Below are 20026 nucleotides of genomic sequence, written 5' to 3'. Positions count from 1 at the left end.
TTTTAAACATGGACGCCCTCTACAGTCCGGCCAACTTCTCTGACTATGCGTCTCTTTCACCTGAATTGAATTTCAGGTTGTGTAACTTTGACTCGTTGATCAATATAATGTCCTCTATTAATTGGTTTGAACTTCTGGACGGAGGCTCGGTTGAAATTATAGCTGAACGTTTCTACGATAAATTGTATGAAATTCTTTACGCGCAAATTCCCCGTGAATGAATGAATTACGTGAAGCCAATTCCGACGCAACCTTGGTGGACCTCTGATTTACGCAACTTTCGGAACGTACTGCGGAAGGCACGCAAACGCTATTTGAGCACAAGATCAACAGAAAATAAAAATAGTCTCAGAATAACGGAAACGAATTACAACACATTATTAAGGTCCAGGTACGGAGAATATATACAACGAACTCAAGCAAATCTTAAGCGAAACCCATCGGCATTTTGGAAGTACGTAAAATCGCATCGCTCAGGCAATCGCATCCCGGATACAATGGAATTCGATGGAATCACTGCCAGCTCTCCTGGCGATGTCGCTAATCTGTTTGCGAGCTTCTTCCAGACAGTGTACAACTCAACTTCACCGCTCCTGCACGCTGCAAGTTTTGATCACATCCCGGAGCACAACCTGAATATGCCAACGGTGAACTTCTCTCCGGATGAAGTCTTGAAAGCCTTGCATGATATAGATGTATCAAAAGGGCCTGGAGTCGATGACTCACTCGCTCGCTCTTCCCGTCTCTTGCATATTCAACCGTTCGTTGAGGGAAAGAATTTTTCCCACCGTTTGGAAAAAGGCTTCAATAGTACCAATTCACAAAACGAGTAATCGGAATCACGTGAAGATCTACCGTGGAATATCGCTTCTCTGCTGCATCAGTAAAGTTTTCGAGAAGTTAATGTACAACGCTTTGTACAATGTGGTGCATCCACTCATATCGGAATTCCAGCATGATTTCGTCCAACATCGGTCCACAACAACGAATCTGCTTTGCTACACAGATACATTGTTTCGCGGAGTCGAAGCCCGTCGCCAGGTCGACTCCATCTACGTCGATTTTTCAAAAGCATTCGACACTGTGCCGCACATGTATGCATGTGAAAAATTCAGCGCTATGGGATTTCCAAGTTGGTTGGTTGATTGGATCTTTTCCTACTTGACCGGTCGCCAATCCTTCGTGTCGATCACCTCAGCACACTCAGCAGTCTTCTGAATTACTTCAGGAGTTCCGCAAGGAAGCGTGCTCGGGCCAATGCTATTTGTTCTGTTCGTCAACGATCCGTGCCCCCGTATTTCATCATACATACAAGAGTTCGCTGATGACCTGAAAATGTATCGAGTAGTCAGGACCAAGGCGCCTCTATATATACCAGGTGAAACAATCATATGAAATGCACTTTCAGCCATATTGGAATTGCTGTCGGTATTGTTTACAAACAGCATCAGGACGCTGCCGGCGGCTCTCTACAAACTGCTACGACGCTTATTCGAACGATGCCTACTATGTTCGGCTTTTGCGAATTTATGTGAAAAAGAAGGGATTAATTTGTAGAATTTCATTCTCATTTCCACTACTCTCGCATGTGAAAATGCTAAAAAGGCGTATCCTAGCGATAACAAAACAAGCAACCCCCGCTCCACAAACCGTAATCCCCTTCTTATTGAAGTGATGATGTTGCTTCACCTGTTATACATTGATATAAGCGCCTTGGTCAGGACAACGCTCGACTGCCTCGTACTCCAAAAAGACATTGTTATTGTGGTGCAACGTAAAGGGCATGTGAGTAAACGTGGAAAAATGCAAGGTGATTTCATTCACCCGTAGGATCGCCGCCGTAAAACATCAGTACCACATTGGGTCTGTGCCACTGGAGTGGGCTTACACAATGTGCGATGTTGGAGTTACTATTGACTCCAAGTTGAGATTCAACGAACACGTTGCGCTTATCACGGCTAAAGCTTCTACGGTAGTTGGATTCATACGACGCTCTACCTGGCAGTTCACCGGCATCTACGCCCAAAAACTTTGTTTTGCGCTTTAGCCCGAAGCATCCTGGAATACGCTGCAACTGTGTGGGCACCTTAACTCACATCGCTGATCATCAGAATCGAACGTATTCAAAAGTGTTTTATTCGATTCGGAATCTCCCTTGAAACGATCCTTCTAACCTGCCTGATTATTCCGCACGCTGCATGTTGATCGGTATGGAAACACTCATGCGAGGCGCACTTTCATTCCGTAACTGATTATCTTCGACCTACTGCGCCACAACATTGACTGTCCCCAACTCTTAGAAAATATTCCTATTCACGTCCCTTCACGGCAGTTAAGATTCACACAGCTCATCTCTGTACCTGTACACCGGACCGGTTACAGCTTCAACAATCCATTGGACTCATGCCTACGAGCATTTAATGAAATCAGTGCACATTTTGATTTCATGACTAGCAAACCTGCTTTTAAAACTAGTATGAGGAATATTAGATAGAGTAGTCTGTGTGTGTTTTATCGAAGACGAAACAACAATAAATAAATAAAAGTCACAAAGCTGTTTCCATTAATTTATTGTTAATATATCTACGCACCTATTCCAATAATGAAAATTATATGTTTTGAAACAAACAATTGAATAATTGTAAATAATTTATACATTATCTAAACGAGCTAAAACCCTTGTTTTGATTGGCTCAATCTGCGCTCCTGAAATTGGCACAACCTAAGGGAGCTACAGAAGTAGCAGCAAAATACAATTTGAATACATCGATACCATTATGAAAATAATCATAGTTATCTTCCGTGCATACCATTCTATCCAAAAAGATATGACAAACATAAGAAAACAAAGTCAGCATATTGATATTGGCCTAATTATAGCCAACTTAAATCTCACACCAGCTAGCGAGCAAATAACGTTTCTAACCCAAATATCACATGGATGGTCGATACAATGAAATATAGGAAAGAATATGGTTAATTTCTGTTAACAAAATTAACTGTAATCATTCACAATCTTTGTACTTAACACTACGAAAGATCGGATGAGACTAGCTAACAACTAAACTCTTGTTCCCTAAATATGGTTCTGAAGAATGCCACGCTGCTGGAGGTCTGTTACCTGGCATCTAGATACCCTCTTCTGTTGGGGAGCGGTCCGCTCGCTGCCTGCTTGGTGTTTGTCCGGTGTTTGTACAGTCATACAGTTGTAACTATATATCGCATACTGTTCAGTTCCCGAACAGAAGCACATTATTGCGTCGCAAGCCCCACCCCATGTGTGATTCTCCTGCCTGCCAGTAAATTACTGCCCCGCTGCGAAGCAATCAGTCATTTCCTAATCGTGAAGTAGTTGACACCAGAAATGCCCTTCTACGTATAGTTGTCCCATGTCACTTTTTGACAATTTTCACTTATCTTCATCAACATGTGTTTTTATGCTTCATCATCCCAAAAAACACAAAAAATGTTCTTGTTTGTTCCCAGCTTTTAAAAAACATCAAGGCCATGTTGATATTCTACGCATATATGTTTCACTATGTATTTTTTGTAGATCTACAATAAATGATTCCGTTCAAGTACAAGAATTTGATGTCACGCTTTCAGCATGGCTAATGCGCTCATTTCTGGTTTGAAAGAACGAATCAATTCTCAAACAAATAAAAGAAAATTTAACAGAACACGTGTAGACCTCGTTAGCGAATGCCTAACAACAATGAGATTTATATTCTGCAGGTGCTGCAGATCACCTCCTTTTTCATAAAACGATGTTTTCATGCATAACCTTTCGGAAAACACAAAAAAAAATTGTATGTTCCCAATATTTCATGAAACAACATCATGTTCAATTGTCCCATGTTGATATTGCAGGCATAACTGTCCCACCATGGATTATTTTTAATATGCTTCGGATTGTCCGATTTAGGTCAAATATACACCGTTTTGTTGGAAAATTTGTTGCCATTCTAAAGGTATATTCATAATGCCTCTATCATAGAGGTCTTGGTCCTTATTAGCGAAGACCAATAGCAATAGATTTTTACAATCATTTCTTAATCACAATTTCTTATTACTCTGGAAATTTTTCAATGCGAGAAAAAGGTAATAATCGTTTGGTGCCAAGTTCGAACTATATGGTGGATGCATTAAAACATTCCAATCAAGCTCTCGGAATTGTGTGGCCTTGCGTTGTCCTGATGGAACACAACACCTCTTCTGTTGGTCAATTCTTAACGTTTCTGGTCAATAGCTAGCTTCAAACGGTCCATTTGTTGACAGTAGAGATCACAATTTAATGTGTTGCACTAAAAAAAAAGAATTAAAAAACTTCGAATAAAAATTTAAAAAAAAATTACTTTTTGTATTTATCTATACAAAAAGTAAATTTTGTAAATAAAAAAAATTAAAAAAATTAATTTAGTAAAATTAAATTTAAAAAAAAATTTGAAAACAGATTAATTTGCAGTATCGGCACCATAAACATCAATCACACTTTCAGCGACCTGGCCTGCATTTTCGCATTTATAAAATAAAAAGTGTAAAATGTACCGAATTTTCTCTTTGTTGACCTCCATTGTTAACACCCTGTAACTCACAACTGAGTGGAACAAACAAAAAACAGCGAAAAACGTTTTTTTTGGCGTACAATGTCACCTTTACAACGAGCCTAAATTTGAAATTGAATGATCGATATTACGCGAGATATTGATCACTGAAGTCAGCCAACGAGAAAATAATGGATAACTTTTTCCCCAACCTAATATTAATCTGTATTTACAGTTTGCAGATTTTTTTTTTGTTTCACACAGAATCTACAGATCTTTTTAAAATAAGCTTATAAAATAATGTTAATATTGTTCGTTTCATTATCTGCACCATGTCAGCTCTTTCATTCGTATGTTCAATCATCGACCTCACATGTTTATTTATCAACTCGTTTGTTTGAAGAGTGTCATTTCGTTTTGACATTCAGGTGCCTGCCTCGTGGCGTCCTACTTCATATAGCTTGATCCATCTGGCAAAGATGCAAAAATCTGCGTGTTATACGAATTAGTTATCGTAAACGTATCGAAAAACTAAAAATATGTTTAATCACTTTTGTCTCATATTCCGAACAGCAAAAATGCATTTTTTTTAAATCATAACTTCTAAAATACTGAACCGATTCATATGATCGATGTATGAAATTAATATCATTAGCTAATCTTTTTGGAAAAATGTTATACTCGCAAAAAAAATTTATTTTGCTTTTGTAGTTATTGATTGTATTTATTTCTTAAAGTTTACATGGTCTCGGGACCAAGGGCACTATTTCGGTATCGATATCTGTAAATCAGGGGTTCTCAAACTATTTTGGACAAGAGATCCCTTTTCCAGAATTAAGTCATTCCTTAGACCCCCATAGCCATTTTTTTTTTTTTGAAAACCATCTCTTTACTTTTTTTTTATTTTACTGAATAATTATCAATTTGAAAGCATTGCGGTTGGTTAAATGAATAAACTAGACATTTTCTCACGGAGGCGATCTGGCATAGTGGTAACATCCGCAGCTCTCACGCAAAAGATCACGGAGTTCAATTTACACTCCCGACATTCTTCCAAAAAATGGAACAAACCAGCCAAAAGTATTGAAAGTCAATACAATACAGAAAAAAAAATATTTTCTCATAATAGTCAACGAAATAAATAAATATAAAATTTAGTAAATATAAAGTGTAATAAATAATTATTGATACAAATTACTCACAAACTATAAAAATCTTCAAATTGCAAACCAATCTATCCACAACTATCAAAATATCAGAATACGGTTCAATATTGGTTAGTTAATGTCTCAAATCTCCACGTTCGATCCATTTTCAAATTGTTCTTTCGGTTTCGCTTTATTTGTAACCATAATGAAGCCTTTTTTGACAAAGAATGATGATGAAAAAAAAGACGATATTTTTCTGCAATGTCTCACATCGCAGGATACTGTTTTTCAATGTTTCGTTGTAACCAGAACACTACTCCTGCCTCATCTGTGCTGATAATAATCAATTTTTTTGCATTATCACCTTGGCTCATTCCATAGATTTGATATAGTACTGATTTATTATCCATTGAGGAATTTGAAAATTTTGAAGATCTGAAAACATTTTAGTAAAAGCCTTGTGTAATGCGTCCAAGTTAGTGGTATATGATAATATAACATGGTCTTGAAGCTTTTGTGATAATTTTGACAAATGCAGAAACTGTGAATATTCTCTTATGTTTAAATTTTGTTTTCAAAGTTTTGTCAGAAGAGACGATATTACTTATATTGTTTCAATTAAATTGAAATCGTCACCCTGCTGCTGAAACACAAATTCCAAAAAGCTGAGAATCTTGCTATGCAAGAAATTCTTGATGGTCATAATCGAGTGAAGATTTCGTCATTTTTCTCATATAGCTGATGACATATAGTAAAGACTGATTCGATCTAGGGCTCAGATTTTTTGCTACTAAATGCTGTCTGTGAATCACGCAGTGAATAGCCAGTATCTCAATGTTCTTCCATGGAATAGCTTTTTCGGTAAAAAAAAACCGATCGATACTCCTCTGGTGTCAGGTGTAGCAAAAATCATTTCTTGGCACATATTTTCATCTTTAATATATCGAACATACCCTAACAACAGAGCTTCAATGCTGGGTAATGTAGACTCGTCCAGCTGAAAATCTTTTGGTCTATAATAAATTGAATAGCATTTTTTCCTCTTCGCGACCCATCTCAAGTTTCCTGAAATAATTTAAAAAAAATATTTGTTACGCCATGCACATAGATGACCAAGTATTTTGAAATATTTTTTCAATCACTTTATTATAGTTCACCTCATTTAGCTATGTAAATACCTTGTAATCTCTTGAATTAAATAAGAAGTTGAGTACATTATCATTCAAGCTCGAACGTATTTCAGAACGCATATGAACTTGCAAGCTAAGGGCAGGCTTGTTATACAGTAAAATATCAGGGACATGTTTGGACATGAATTTTATGATGACTTCGTTCGTGTTAAATCGTGTGTATGTTTAAAATACAGACAAATGTTAAATATCCTTGAAGGACTCGTACGCTGAAACACATTATCTTGCACGAACCTGTTCACGTTTTTTACTTGCCGAAATTTTTCATCTTGAGCTTTTTGTACTTTTTTATTTTCATTTAATGAGTGTGCATTAAGTGCGTCTTGTTGAGTTTTTAAAATTTACAGCATATTTTCTACTAATATATTAGTCATCCTCAGGGTTGCCACATATACAGAATATCTTTAAATTTTAATTACAGTTCATTTAACTATCTACCTACTTACTAGCAATTTTTTTTTTATCGTTGAGTCATGAAGATATGTACCATGATTTATAAAAATGCTGAACCATATAAAATGTCACCTCACTCCTCCATTCTTGCTAAGGGTGTTTATGGGACACTTTTTGATAATTCCACATTCAGCAGCGTCTTCTTCTTGAATGGCGTTCACGTTCCCTGTGGAACTTTTGCCGTCTCAACGTATGTATTAACTAGCGTCATTTAGTAATACTAAGTTGAGATTTCTTCAGCCAAATAACACGCCTTGAATGTATTCCGAGGGGCAAGCTCTAGAATACGCGTGACCACAGTGCAAGTCGAAAGAAATTTCTTTGACGAAAAATCCCTCCGACCAGAACGGGAATCGAACCCGAACACCCGGCATGATAATGTGAGACGCTAACCACTCGGCCACGGGTGCACATATGACATTCAGCAGCGTGTGTTGAGTGAATATTCTCGCTTCACAATGCCAACAAAGTTCTGAAATCGGTTGGCTTCCAAAATGATGGACTCTATTTTGAAAGCAAAGAACTCAAGGTCGTCAAGGATAAAATTGAGGGAAAATATAGGAAAAGCAAAGTTCAACAAAACCATGTATAAACATCATACAATTTGGGGGTCTCCGTAGCCACATTGGTTGCGAGTTCGCTTAGTAAACGCGATCGATCGTGAGTTCAAAACTCATGGCCCTCATTGACCATCTTTGTGTTGTTACAGAATAATTACGTCCACGCAACAATCCATCAGTGATGAAGATCGATCCACGGTCGAAATAAGATCGATTCATCCATACAACTGCTATGCTCTGCAAGACTGCTGCTGTTCTATAAATAACTCAACAATGATCAATCAACTATCTCCGCTGTCCGGTCTAACTGGATAATGGAAGAACAGAAGGAAAACTCTTACGCCTAAACGGCTACTGTGTAAATGTGTACCATATGCAAGGGAATAGAAGGGAATACTCTAACGCCGAAAAAATGGCAACTGTGTAATGTGCTAATTATATAGATATGATAAACATGTGACATGTACACGACTAAAATTCGGCTCTGTTACAGCTAAACAAAAAAGCTAATGAGCCTAAAATAAACAAGAGGGATAAAAAAATATAGGAGGTTGTGTTCAGGACACGTTGTTGACGTAGAACTACGCTGTAGTTTAATTCAAGTCTTTATAATCTCAATGAAAACAATGATTAGTTTATATGTGCTATCTATTTGCATCCCTTAAAGGAATATCATTTCACTGGGATCCAAAGTTATATATTTTTATGGTTTTGTCCTCTTACCTCTAAGTGTTGTAGAGTCCTGTGTAAAAAAAAGGTGACCAACTCTAGGAAGCTCGAGTATGAATTACTTAGAGATGGGGGTGAGAGGAGGGTAAAAAAAGAAAAAAAAGCTCGTGTTTATAACTGCGGATATTATTTTATAATGCTATGAAAATTTTGAAATAACCGTTCTACCAGTTTGGTCGCCCTGAAATGTTTTTTATTGTAGAATCATATAATTGTTTCATGATTAACTCTTGTACTCGCAGAACAATACAGTCAATCGAGATAAGATAAGCGCTCGAGATAAGCGCAGCTGTCATCCTTAGTGGAGAAAGTTTTGCTACTGACAAGCGAAACCAAATCACATACAAAATTTCAGAACGACATTTATTTTCTTGGTGACTAAATAAACGAAACAAACTTTATCCATAATATTACTCCTTCACCGCATTGCCTTGAGAAAGGCATTCGATCCCTCGCCGTCCAGCTCGCCCAGCAACGATTTCTCGCCCAACAGTCGATTTCCTCCCGAAGAATGAAAGTTCGCCTCAGCGAGATCCACTGTTTATACTCTAGGCAAATATTCCCCTTCGTTCGTTCTTCTTTTCCTTCGTTCACGAAGACGTTACATCTTACGATTTCCCCTTCGTTGCTCGGCGATAAGTTGCTCGTTATTGACAACTCTGTTCGGGAAAGCACACAAATGGACAGAACAAATGTATGAGTAAATGGGAATGCTTCCAATTTTCATCAATTTAAACCATATACAGACTATGGGATTGTAATGTATAGCATATCAAACAAATCTTAGGGAATTTCCGATTCGTTTGGTATGTAAATCGCCAGAGTCCGTTCACGGCAAAAATAGTTATTAACGTTGACTTTATTTCATCAAAACGTGACCTGTTTTCTGATTTGGCACCCTTAATGAAAGACGTAGTTCTACGTCAAAAAAAAAATCATACAATTTATTATGAGAAAGCTTTCTTTATGAGTTCACGGAGCCAAATTTGGCATGTGAAGATTTTAGGGTGCAAAAAATGTTTCTATCGTGAATAGACACTCCTGCCCCCTCTCTGCGGGAGAAGAGGGGAGGGGTATGTCTTTATTCTATCATATTTTGTGTATCAAACATTTATTCCATGTAACGGAGAAACATGTTATTTGCAAGTGGTTGAAAAATCGAGAGAACGAGAATTGTGTCTGAAAATAATCTGATATTATAATGATGAGTTTTGGTAGAAGTACTAGGATTTTTTTAGTAAAAGGTAAACTCAACGGGGTCGGTTAGAAGATCAATCAATGAACAGTTCTGCGATTGGACTCATGCACTTGCGCTTAGTAAGAAAACGTGAACGTTTGAAGGTATTGATAACAAAAATCAAATTTTGGGCGGGAAAAAGCTTGCCGGGTCAGCTAGTTTTTAAATAAAATTTTGAACTAATATTGATTTTTTTGTTTATAATAATGTAAAATTAAATTAATAATGTTAAATTATTATAATGTTTATTATAATTAACTTTTGCGCAGTGGCGATATTGTAACCAATGAGGTTTTACCGAGGTGCGATTATTGCTAGTTGAAAAAATATCGTATTTGATAGTGTATCATGTTTTCTACAAGAAATTTGGATGATATCTATATAAATCTATATAAATAAAAATGGAAGGTCAAAGAAGTTGGTAAGCGCAAAACCCGAGGAAGGAATAGTTCGATTTGAGCGGTCTTTGTTTTATTATACTTTCTATATCAAACATGTATTCCATGTAACGGAGAAAAATGTTATTTGCAAGTGAATGAAGAATCTTGAGCAAGAATTGTGTTTGAAAATAATGTTATATTATAATGACGAGTTTTGGTACAATTATGTACTAGAACATTTATAGTAAAAGCAAAAAGGATTAGAAAATCGGACAATGAAGAGTTCTGAGATTGTTCGACCCATGAACGTTCGCTTGCTAAGACAACGTGAATGTTTGAAAGTATTCATAACAAAAATTCCATTCATGGTGGGACGAAGTTTCCGAGTCAACTAGTGAATTTATTATAATTCAATTTTCATAACATTTTTGACATGTCAGTAATCACATCACATATTTTTATCACGTGTTTATATGCTATTGTGTTATAATTTATCTCATGTTAATAAATAAGAAATAATTTTTGAATTTATTTATTTAATATCGGGTATCCGGCCGAATAACAAATATTGGCCGGATACCGGATAGTTACCGGATATCCGTTTCATCTCTAGTATAGAGCCGTTTCTTAAGAAACAAAGAGAGAGAGAGAGAGTTAGAGGAAGAAAGAAAAAAGAGGGAAAGAAAAAGAGGGGATTATTCATTTAAACTAGTCGAGTTAGAATCTATTTTCACTAGAACTGATCAGAAATGTGCAAACAGGGAATTGCTGATGGTGAATACTGAATATGGCTAAAATTTTGTTTAAGCTGTGTGTGATTCGATTGAATAGCACCCATATTTAGACAAAAAATATCAAGTCAGTCAGAAGTCAGGAAGAAACGATACATTTCACAAACATTTCATAACATTTACGTAATTGGCTCGAACAGAACGACAGTGACTGTTGATTAAAAACTCAAATTTATCATACTGATTCAATTGCATCCGAAATACTACCGGGAAAGCCCTTGTGAATATTTCTAACATTAGGAGTTGTTCGCCTCCGCTCGAAAGTTAAATTCAACACCGTAGCAAACATTCTTCGACATTATTCATCCATAATTCATAACATCATTCTCCCTATTCTTCGTGAATTTCGTTCGTCTGTCGTGAGGGTAGGAAGATGACTTTTTTCACCCCTCATTTATGGACAATTCCCTTCCCGGAAAAGAGGAGTGTTGCTATTCGGATCTCGTTTCCATGTTTCGGAACATAAATTTTTCGCTGAAGGAACTTCTCGGATGTGACTCGCTCTTCGTGTTAGTATTATGTAATGTCCTTGAAATGTATTCTGGAGCCAACCGTTTCTGTACAACGGTTCTAGTATGCCGGATGATATTGTGACATCGGATACCCAATTCAATTTTAAAACCACTTGTTTCTGGTTTTGTTTAATCATTTTACTAGACAGCTCGCTGAATAATTTGAATTACTTAGCAGGGAAGTGTGGAAGTTGGCGAGGCTGTCAATTATGAGTATTCTGAGATCTGTCTAGCGGTATCCTCAATACTACTAAGGCGGAGCACATCATCTCCTTCGCAGTAATGTTCGCACTCGGGGCCCTCAGAATAAATGAATAAGCGGTGGCACATAAATCATCATTCCGAAACACTCTACCGCACCACACATGTAAGATAAAATGCCTGGCTAGCTGACTTCCCGGATGACTTTTTGCTTCTGGTGGTTTTTTCCCGCATTTTTTTTTGTCCCCATAACTCCTACATAACTAGTTGCCACAGAAGTTGGCGAAGCGAACTTCAGCTCTCCTCTGGCTACATCTTTGTCTTCTATGTTGAAGTGCGAAAGAGTTTCGAGAGCCCTTTTCCTATGATTTCCTAAGCTCATATAATTCACATATATTTGTTTGAAAAAAAAAAACAGTCAGGCCTCCTCTTGGGTTGAAGTTGGATCTAACTACACTGCCACCGTTTATTATCATTTTTCCCTTTCGGTTGGATTAAGAGCTAAAGTCACCTCGTGAAAACGCATATCATTGAGGCAGTGAAACTACTTCTTCCCTAAACGGACGAAACGGTAACGCAAACTCGATTATGAATGAATAAGTGATAAGCATGAATTACATCAAATATTTGAAGCACAAACAAAGTCGAACACATATACCGGTATAATCATTCGGTGTTTTCTAGAGTGGAAGGTTCAGCAATGAAATTACGGATTGAATTAGTTCAATTTCTGGACACTTGGGACTTCGTCCATAATTAAATACCCGCAAACACAAATCAACATTTTGATTCAACTAATCGATTGATTGGAAAATATTCGCCGGAATCCAATCCATCTATCGGGCGAGTGGCACACAAACCATAAATAATTTACCCCATAGACACCACCTCCCCCAAAAAACTTTACGACTTTCGAGAAGTGCTCGCTTCCGTGCTCGGAACATTCATCACGCTCTCGACAAACATTGGGTTTCGCTGGAAACCGCCGGAAAACGTGGCTCCCGGAAGTGAGTGGGCACAACCCGAACCGTTCACTTACATCTGCCTTATCAAGATGAAATATGGCCGAAAGTTTGTTGTTGTAGGGAAATGACCTCGCCCCGCTTCTCCGTCTCCGTCTTCGGCAGAGGTGTGAGCTGGAAGAATATCGAATTGATGGCCCTTACCTGGAAGCATGGAAAGAGAAAAAAAAGTTATGTAAATTTGTGTTTTTTTCATTGGTAACTAGAGTTAGAAAGGGGAGTAAAAATGTTTTACGTTATGAATTACTTGTTCTTTGGCATTTACGTATTCGACATGTCGCATGTAGGGATTGTTAACCGGTTTTACCGTTACCGGTTTTATCGGTAATACCGGGTCATTTTCCATTACCGAATCACCGGTAATTTTACAATCGATAACCGGTAATTTCGGTAATTTTAATTTTTACATCATAAATAATATTCGCCTTTATGCCACTTTGAAATATTACTCTAGAATCTAAATAAGTTCGAAAAATCCAACTGGCAGTGTTGCGCCGATTCTACGACCTCCGACCTACTGTTCAAAAATAGCTGCTGTAGCTATCTGCTTTCTGCTCGTGGTCGTGGCACAATTAATTATGACTTCGGCGTCTTCTATCGTACTCCACGGACTGCATTAAACAAGCAGGCATTTTAAATCGTTCGTGATTTGATTAAATTTGACGATTATGGTATTGGTTCAGTAACTGGATAACAGGAGGGAGAAAAAACCCAGTGGAAGATGCAGAATATGTTGAGCATCAAGGAAAAACTTGACGATTGCAGCAATCAAAGGTATCAACGTTCAGCCCAAGCTAAACGTCTATAAACGGATTGATGAAAATCCTCAGACATGTTTTCGTACAGAGGGCATCAGAGGCAAATACATTGCAATGGTATTCGATGCTGTTGATATTCGTACTGTACGCCCAGCATCATTGGACTCTGAACGTCCGTTTTCCTCTTCTGGAAATTTCGGTAGAGGGGAATCAGGATAAACCCGAAACCTCCTGATTTTTCCAATTAGAAGACATTTTTTGCAAATTCTCCATGTTCCCTGGACACACTTGTCGTGTTTTACGTGTCAATTCACCCTACAGCTGCGGAAGTCGCTTTACTGTCAAAACAAACAACACAACAGGACCGGTCAGCAAACAGGAGTTAGTCAGTGTAAAATTTCGCTAGTGGAATTGAGGTGTTTTAGTTTTGGAAAATTCGATACTTCTGTGAGCCTAATTCTTCTTAGATCATTGTTCAGTGTAGTTTATGAGACGCTAGGTGGTTTTGTTGATTATCGATGATGGAAAACGTTGTTTCGAAATTTCGAGCCCATTCGACACCTGGTTTGTGTTCCACTGACAGGAATGCGTCCTTGCTTTTTTTTAGATGTCTTGTGTTTATATTTGGAAGACAAAACGACAGAACTGGATTGATAAAACAGCCAAAACCAACGTTGGACAGGGCTTGTCAACAAAAAAGCCTGGAAGAGCTTCAATGCTCATTGGCACAACCCCCGTGATTGCTCACCCAAGCTGGAATCAAAACTCTCGTGTTTACTCCGGACCAGGAGTAGGAATTTGTCCTGTACCTGCTCATTGTAACAAGTTTACTTTGGTTTCTCTAAAGGTTTTAACCCGACAGGGTGTCGACATCAGTTTTTGTATTCTATCAAAACTCGAGTTCTACTCAAAAAATAATCAACATATACTGTAGAATAGTTCGTGAATAGTTGAAGAAAGTTTCTGTAATGATTTGAAGTCGGAGGAACATGGGAAGTCTTGGAAATATGTGGAAATCCTTAGGGTGTCGGTTATACTCTGATTTCCCCTAATGAGATCCGATTTAGATTAGATAACGACAAAATTAACACTATTTGTGTCCCTTATTATTAATTTAAACAACAAACTAAGTTGCCAAATCCTGCAAAATGTTTTCTTGTAAACTAATCATTTGAACTTTGATAAAATTTTGGATTTTTCGATCAGTCATCCGCATTCTTCCGCTTCCTTCCATCCACGTTATTGGCTGCGAAAGACTGGTGGTTTCAGCTCTGCTAGCTTTGTGTTTGGTTTTAAATTATCCGATACGATACGTATCGGAAGCATTACGTTTCATACAAGACGAATATTGGTAGGGGAGATGGGGGTAAGACGGACATGTTAAGGAATACATCATACCCCCACTGTCCGTCTTATCCGCGGCTCCCCTACAAGTTTTTTCTAAACATGTATGCGTATGTATAGCGGATCCGATCCGACTAAGAACTCACGAATTCTCGAACAGAATATTTTAAATATATATACAGCCATTTCATGCCAAATCGATATTGTGGTTCTCAGATTTTCGTGAAAAGTGGTAGATTTGCTCTTCATCGCAAACAATTAGCCCCCTTTTTTTATTTTTTTTCGTTTTGTAACTAATTGGTTCATATTTAGTATATGGATAATCAAAATTGGAACAGTAGTTCAAAAGTTATGAATTTTTTAAAAAAAGTAATTTTTCGAAAAAAAAGTGACTTTTCGGACCTCCCTAAAATGGAAATGGTTCCCCTTATGAAAAAACGAAAAAATACGGGTTTGATTGTTTGCGATAAAGAACAAATCTGTCATTTTTCACGAAAGTCTGAGAACCACTATATCGGTTTGGCATGGAATGGATGTGTATATATTTTCACATGAAAACGCTTTAAATTTCAGAATTCATGATCAAATTATGTGCAAAGTAGAGCTCGTACCGACTTTAAACTGGCTTTAAATATGAATATCATCATTTGATAATGAACAAATGCCTATTACGTATTTGGAAATAACACCAATCTTCAAACTAGTTAAATACTGGGTCATGTGGATAGATTCAAATTGGTTGTCAAAAAGGATCTTATTGAAATGTCAAAAGAGATCCAGTATCCAGGATGGGAAAAAGTATTACTTTTCATATGATAATCCGCTACATTGAAAATGTATTGTTTTGGAAATTAACAACAATCGAATTAATAAAAATGAACGATCTACTTGTCTTCATCCATTAATGTTAGCGTAAAAAATCATAACCAAAGTTCAGAATTATTGACTTTTAAACTTTTCCAAACCTAATAACAATTATTTTAATGAATCAGAAGACTAGAATTATATTATTTTAACTTTTTTTCTTTCTTTGAACAACAATACGAATTACACAAATTACAACAATTATTCATTCGAATTTATTCAAAAGACAAAAAATCAGAATCAATGCATAATACAAACTGTCCAAGGATGATCTTGCTGCTTGGTGTCATTGTAAACAAACAATGCTTCAATTTATTTTCTAGTGTATTGGTATTGGTGACAACCATGCTACCATGTTCATATGTGTATGTGCAAACGCTGAATGTAAACAAATATTTTTGTATTTCACAAGTGTCAAGTTTGTATAAGACTCGTTACAATTTCCGTTGTTTTAGTTGTTTTGATCAATAAATCTGGAAAATGCCGAAGGGAAAAGAGCTCACGGAAAGAGAAGAAAGAAAAATCAATTTCGCCAAGAAAATGTTGGTATCGTAAACCGAGGGCAAATTGATCACTAATTTCAGAAAAATGTGAATATTTCCGAATTGGTTTTGTTAGATTTATACCCAATTATTTTTAAAATCAGTACTGGTGTTAAGTCCACAAAACGTTACGGTAAGTTTTGTTCAAAAAAAATCCTTATGCGCTAATTTGGAAATTTTTAGCGGAAAATTTCAAAATGTAGCTTTGGGGTGAAATTGAGCAATCTATGTTTTTCAGGATTGTAAGTAACAGTTGAACGTAACGGTGCCAATATGGAATGCTCACGAATGATGCAATCGACCGTCAATTCGAATTAGTGAGGATGGGGATATAATATGCGCTGGGTATTTATACAATTAGGAATCAATTCCTGTACCGGAAATTCTGGTGAACCGCTGGATTGCGACAAGGTTCAATATGGAATCGTTAGCTATGGAAAGGGGTTCACTGAAAAGGATCATTCTGGTTGAGATGTTAAGTGGGTAATCAAACGTTGAGAAATTGATTCAGATGCAACTTCAAACAAATGATTACTAAGTCAGCGGTAGTTCTGCGTCTACCTTGCGGATCTATGATTTAACCGACTTCGAGTTTTATTTATGTTCTAACTACTGCCGCCCTTTTTAAGATAAAAATCCATTGGAGTTTTTTTTTTATTTCGGATAACAGAAGGTCTCAAATCATGTAATCTAAATCACAGATTTTTTTGGATCCTCCCCCATTTCACACGCTTGTAAATTTTTGTAATTTTGTATTTTTTTTTTTTAATTATTTTCGTATTCATAAACGAACAATAAACAAAGAGCAAAATAATGAATATTAAAAATATGATTTGTTTTATTTGCTTAAAACTTGTATCAAAGTAGTTTTATTACTATCTCTTTGGAATAAGTGCGCCTTATTCATTTGCCAGAAAAAAGTTCCATACTTCATCAACAACGTTAAAGTTGCAAAAGGTGATGACAGAGACAATTTTCAGATTTTCCGTCATTTCATAAATCAGACCTCCTCCTTCAAGTAAACAACGATCAATTTTGTGTCTCTAGGAACGGAATTGATTTACCTAATCTACAATACGACGAAAAAAACCTCAACTTGACTTGACCTCGCTCTCTAATGGTCTCCGAACAATAAGTTACTCTTCGATACTGAAATGAGCCGAATAACATACACTTGGAACAAAAAACATACACAAGGTGATTCGGAGTAACTGTCATCGATTTCCAAAACTATCCAGTCGAAAATTGCTAAAAGGCCTGGCAGGGTAAGTAAATAGAAAGTAACTTCGAACCAAATCACCAACTATATGGAAAATATTTTACAAGGGATCAAATATTAAGTTTTAGTAATTTTTTTGAATCACTATATGTTCCACCGTAAACTTTATGGTTAAAAGGGTTTTTTTTCATGAAGATCCGCCTTCTTCTTCTTCTTAAATGGCTCTAATGTTCCTAGAGGAACTTCGCCGTCTCAACGTAGTATTACTTGCGTCATTTTTATTAGTACTTAGTTGAGATTTCTATGCCGAATAACACGCCTTGAATATATTCTGAGTGGCAAGCTGTAGAATACGCGTGACCACGAGACTCTGCACCATCACATCCGTCAAAAGCCACTCAGTACTGGTGTGATGATCATTTTCGGATTTTACTTCATCGAAACAGTGGTCAGTTCCTCTACCTGATTTGAATCCTTCTGATTTAAATAATTTAACATCCTTACGATTTTATATGGGATCATATTTTTCATGAAATATTGATAATTAAACACGAAATGGTAATTTTACATTCAGTCAAATATATCACAAAAGTAAGAGTTTCCTCACACACATCGAAGCAAAGGTAACAAAACAAGAAACTTTAAAATTATGTATCTTTCATCTCCAGGTGCTAATTGAACACAAAGTTACAGCTTTGCAAAAATTCTTATTTCTTTTTATAAATAATCCTCTTATTTTTTGCCGAGTGTGTATAAAATAATTTTTCATTAGCATTTAGTCGAGTTTTCTCTATCAAATAACATGCAGAGATTGTATCCTGAAAATATTAGGTGTACCGGTAAGTTTCTCCGGTTTTACAACAGATGGCGTAACATGATTATTATTCCAGTGAATCAAATTTCCAGACATTCGTTGGAAAGCTACTGTCATTACGCATGTTTTTCAGTCTATGTCAAAAAATTGAAGCGTAAACAACATACAGTAAAATCAGTTTTTTTGCGGTTCTTATTTGTGCGATTAATTTTTTGTGCGTTTTTTTTTTGTGCGATTTTCTGTTCTTGTGCGCTTTTTTTTTGTGCAATTTTTTTTTGTGCGGTGTATGAAAAGAAGCATATTTGACGAAGTTGTTGTCCATTTAGTTTTTTCGATGGTTTATATGTATTTCAGTGCGAAAAAAAAGCATATTTTCGTCTCAATTATCCACTTCTGAAATTATTCCCCTCCTCTCATCAAGTGCTCTAAGTTTTTCTAAGTGCATGACATGATTTCTAACAGCAACACTTTTCGACGTGCAACTAAAAGCACAAAACAGCCACGCGCAACCGAAAAGGCAAAGTGCCCCATCGCAAAGCAGGAAAACAAAAGGAAATTGAACGGTGAATGGCGGGGATTTGAGTTATTTTCTTGGGGGAATTTTTTTTGTGCTGTCCCTTTCTACCGCACAAAAAAAGTTTTTTTTCGAAATGTGTACCGAACACGATTTTTTAAAGCTACTGGTGAAGTTTTGCACGATTTTTTTATGCGACTTTTTTTGTGCGGTCCCTATCCCCCGCACAAAAAAAGGTTTGCCTGTAGTTTTTTGCCACTTAGAATATGTCGAATTTCGTACCAACGAGAGTGTTTTTGCGGGAAGTGTTACTTCATTACTTCATTATGAAGAAAAAGATACGGAAAGTCATCGTATTTTGGTGGAAGTTTCTGGTGACCATGCTTCAAAAAAGTTTGAAGATGAAGAATTGGAGGCTTTACTCGATCAAAACTCGTCACAAACGCAACAAGAACTTGCAGATATGCTTGGAATAGCTCAGCAAACTATATCCGATCGTTTAAAAGTAATGGGAATGATCCAAAAGATAGGACATTGGGTGTCGTATGAATTGAAGCCACCAGACGTCGAACGCCGTTTTTTCACGTGCGAATAACTGCTCCAACGGCATAAAAGAAAGGGTTTTTTTGCATCAAATCGTTACTGGCGATGAAAAATGGGTCCATTACGACAATCCTAAACGTCGAGCAACGTATGGATACCCCGGCCATGCATCAACATCGACGGCCTCGCGGAATATTCACGACCAGAAGGTTATGATGTCTATTTGGTGAGACCATCTGGATGTGGTGTACTATGAGCTGCTAAAACCGAATGAAACTATTACGGGGGACCTCTAACGATGACAATTGATGCGTTTGAGCCGTGCACTGAAGAAAAAACGACCACAATACGAGCAAAGACACGATAAAGTTATTTTGCAGCACGACAATGCTCGGCCGCATGTCGCGAAACCGGTCGAAACATACTTGAAAACGCTGAAATGGGAGATCCTATCCCACCCGCCGCATTCTCCAGACATTGCTCCGTCCGATTATTACCTTTTTCGATCGATGCAACATGACCTGGTTGACAAGCACTTCTCCAATTTTGATGAAGTCAAAAATTGGATCGATTCGTGGTTAGCCGACAAACCGGCCGATTTTTTCCGCAAAGGGATCCGTGAATTGCCAGAAAGATGGGAAAAAGTTGTGACTAGCGATGG

The 20026-nt window shown here is 37.0% G+C and overlaps 1 protein-coding gene and 1 pseudogene across 3 annotated transcripts in view; one reads left to right on the top strand and one right to left on the bottom strand.

The window, feature by feature from the left end:
- Window positions 1-20026, bottom strand: part of LOC129768435 (uncharacterized) — a 622376-nt gene that overhangs the window by 446113 nt on the left and 156237 nt on the right. The window lies entirely within an intron of this gene.
- LOC129772053 (U4 spliceosomal RNA) lies at window positions 10119-10246 on the top strand (annotated as a pseudogene).

Source organism: Toxorhynchites rutilus, chromosome 2 (genome assembly GCF_029784135.1).
Source record: "Toxorhynchites rutilus septentrionalis strain SRP chromosome 2, ASM2978413v1, whole genome shotgun sequence".
Classification (NCBI taxonomy): domain Eukaryota; kingdom Metazoa; phylum Arthropoda; class Insecta; order Diptera; family Culicidae; genus Toxorhynchites; species Toxorhynchites rutilus.
Note: the sequence above shows the minus strand (reverse complement) of the source record. Positions and strands in the feature narration are given on the sequence as shown.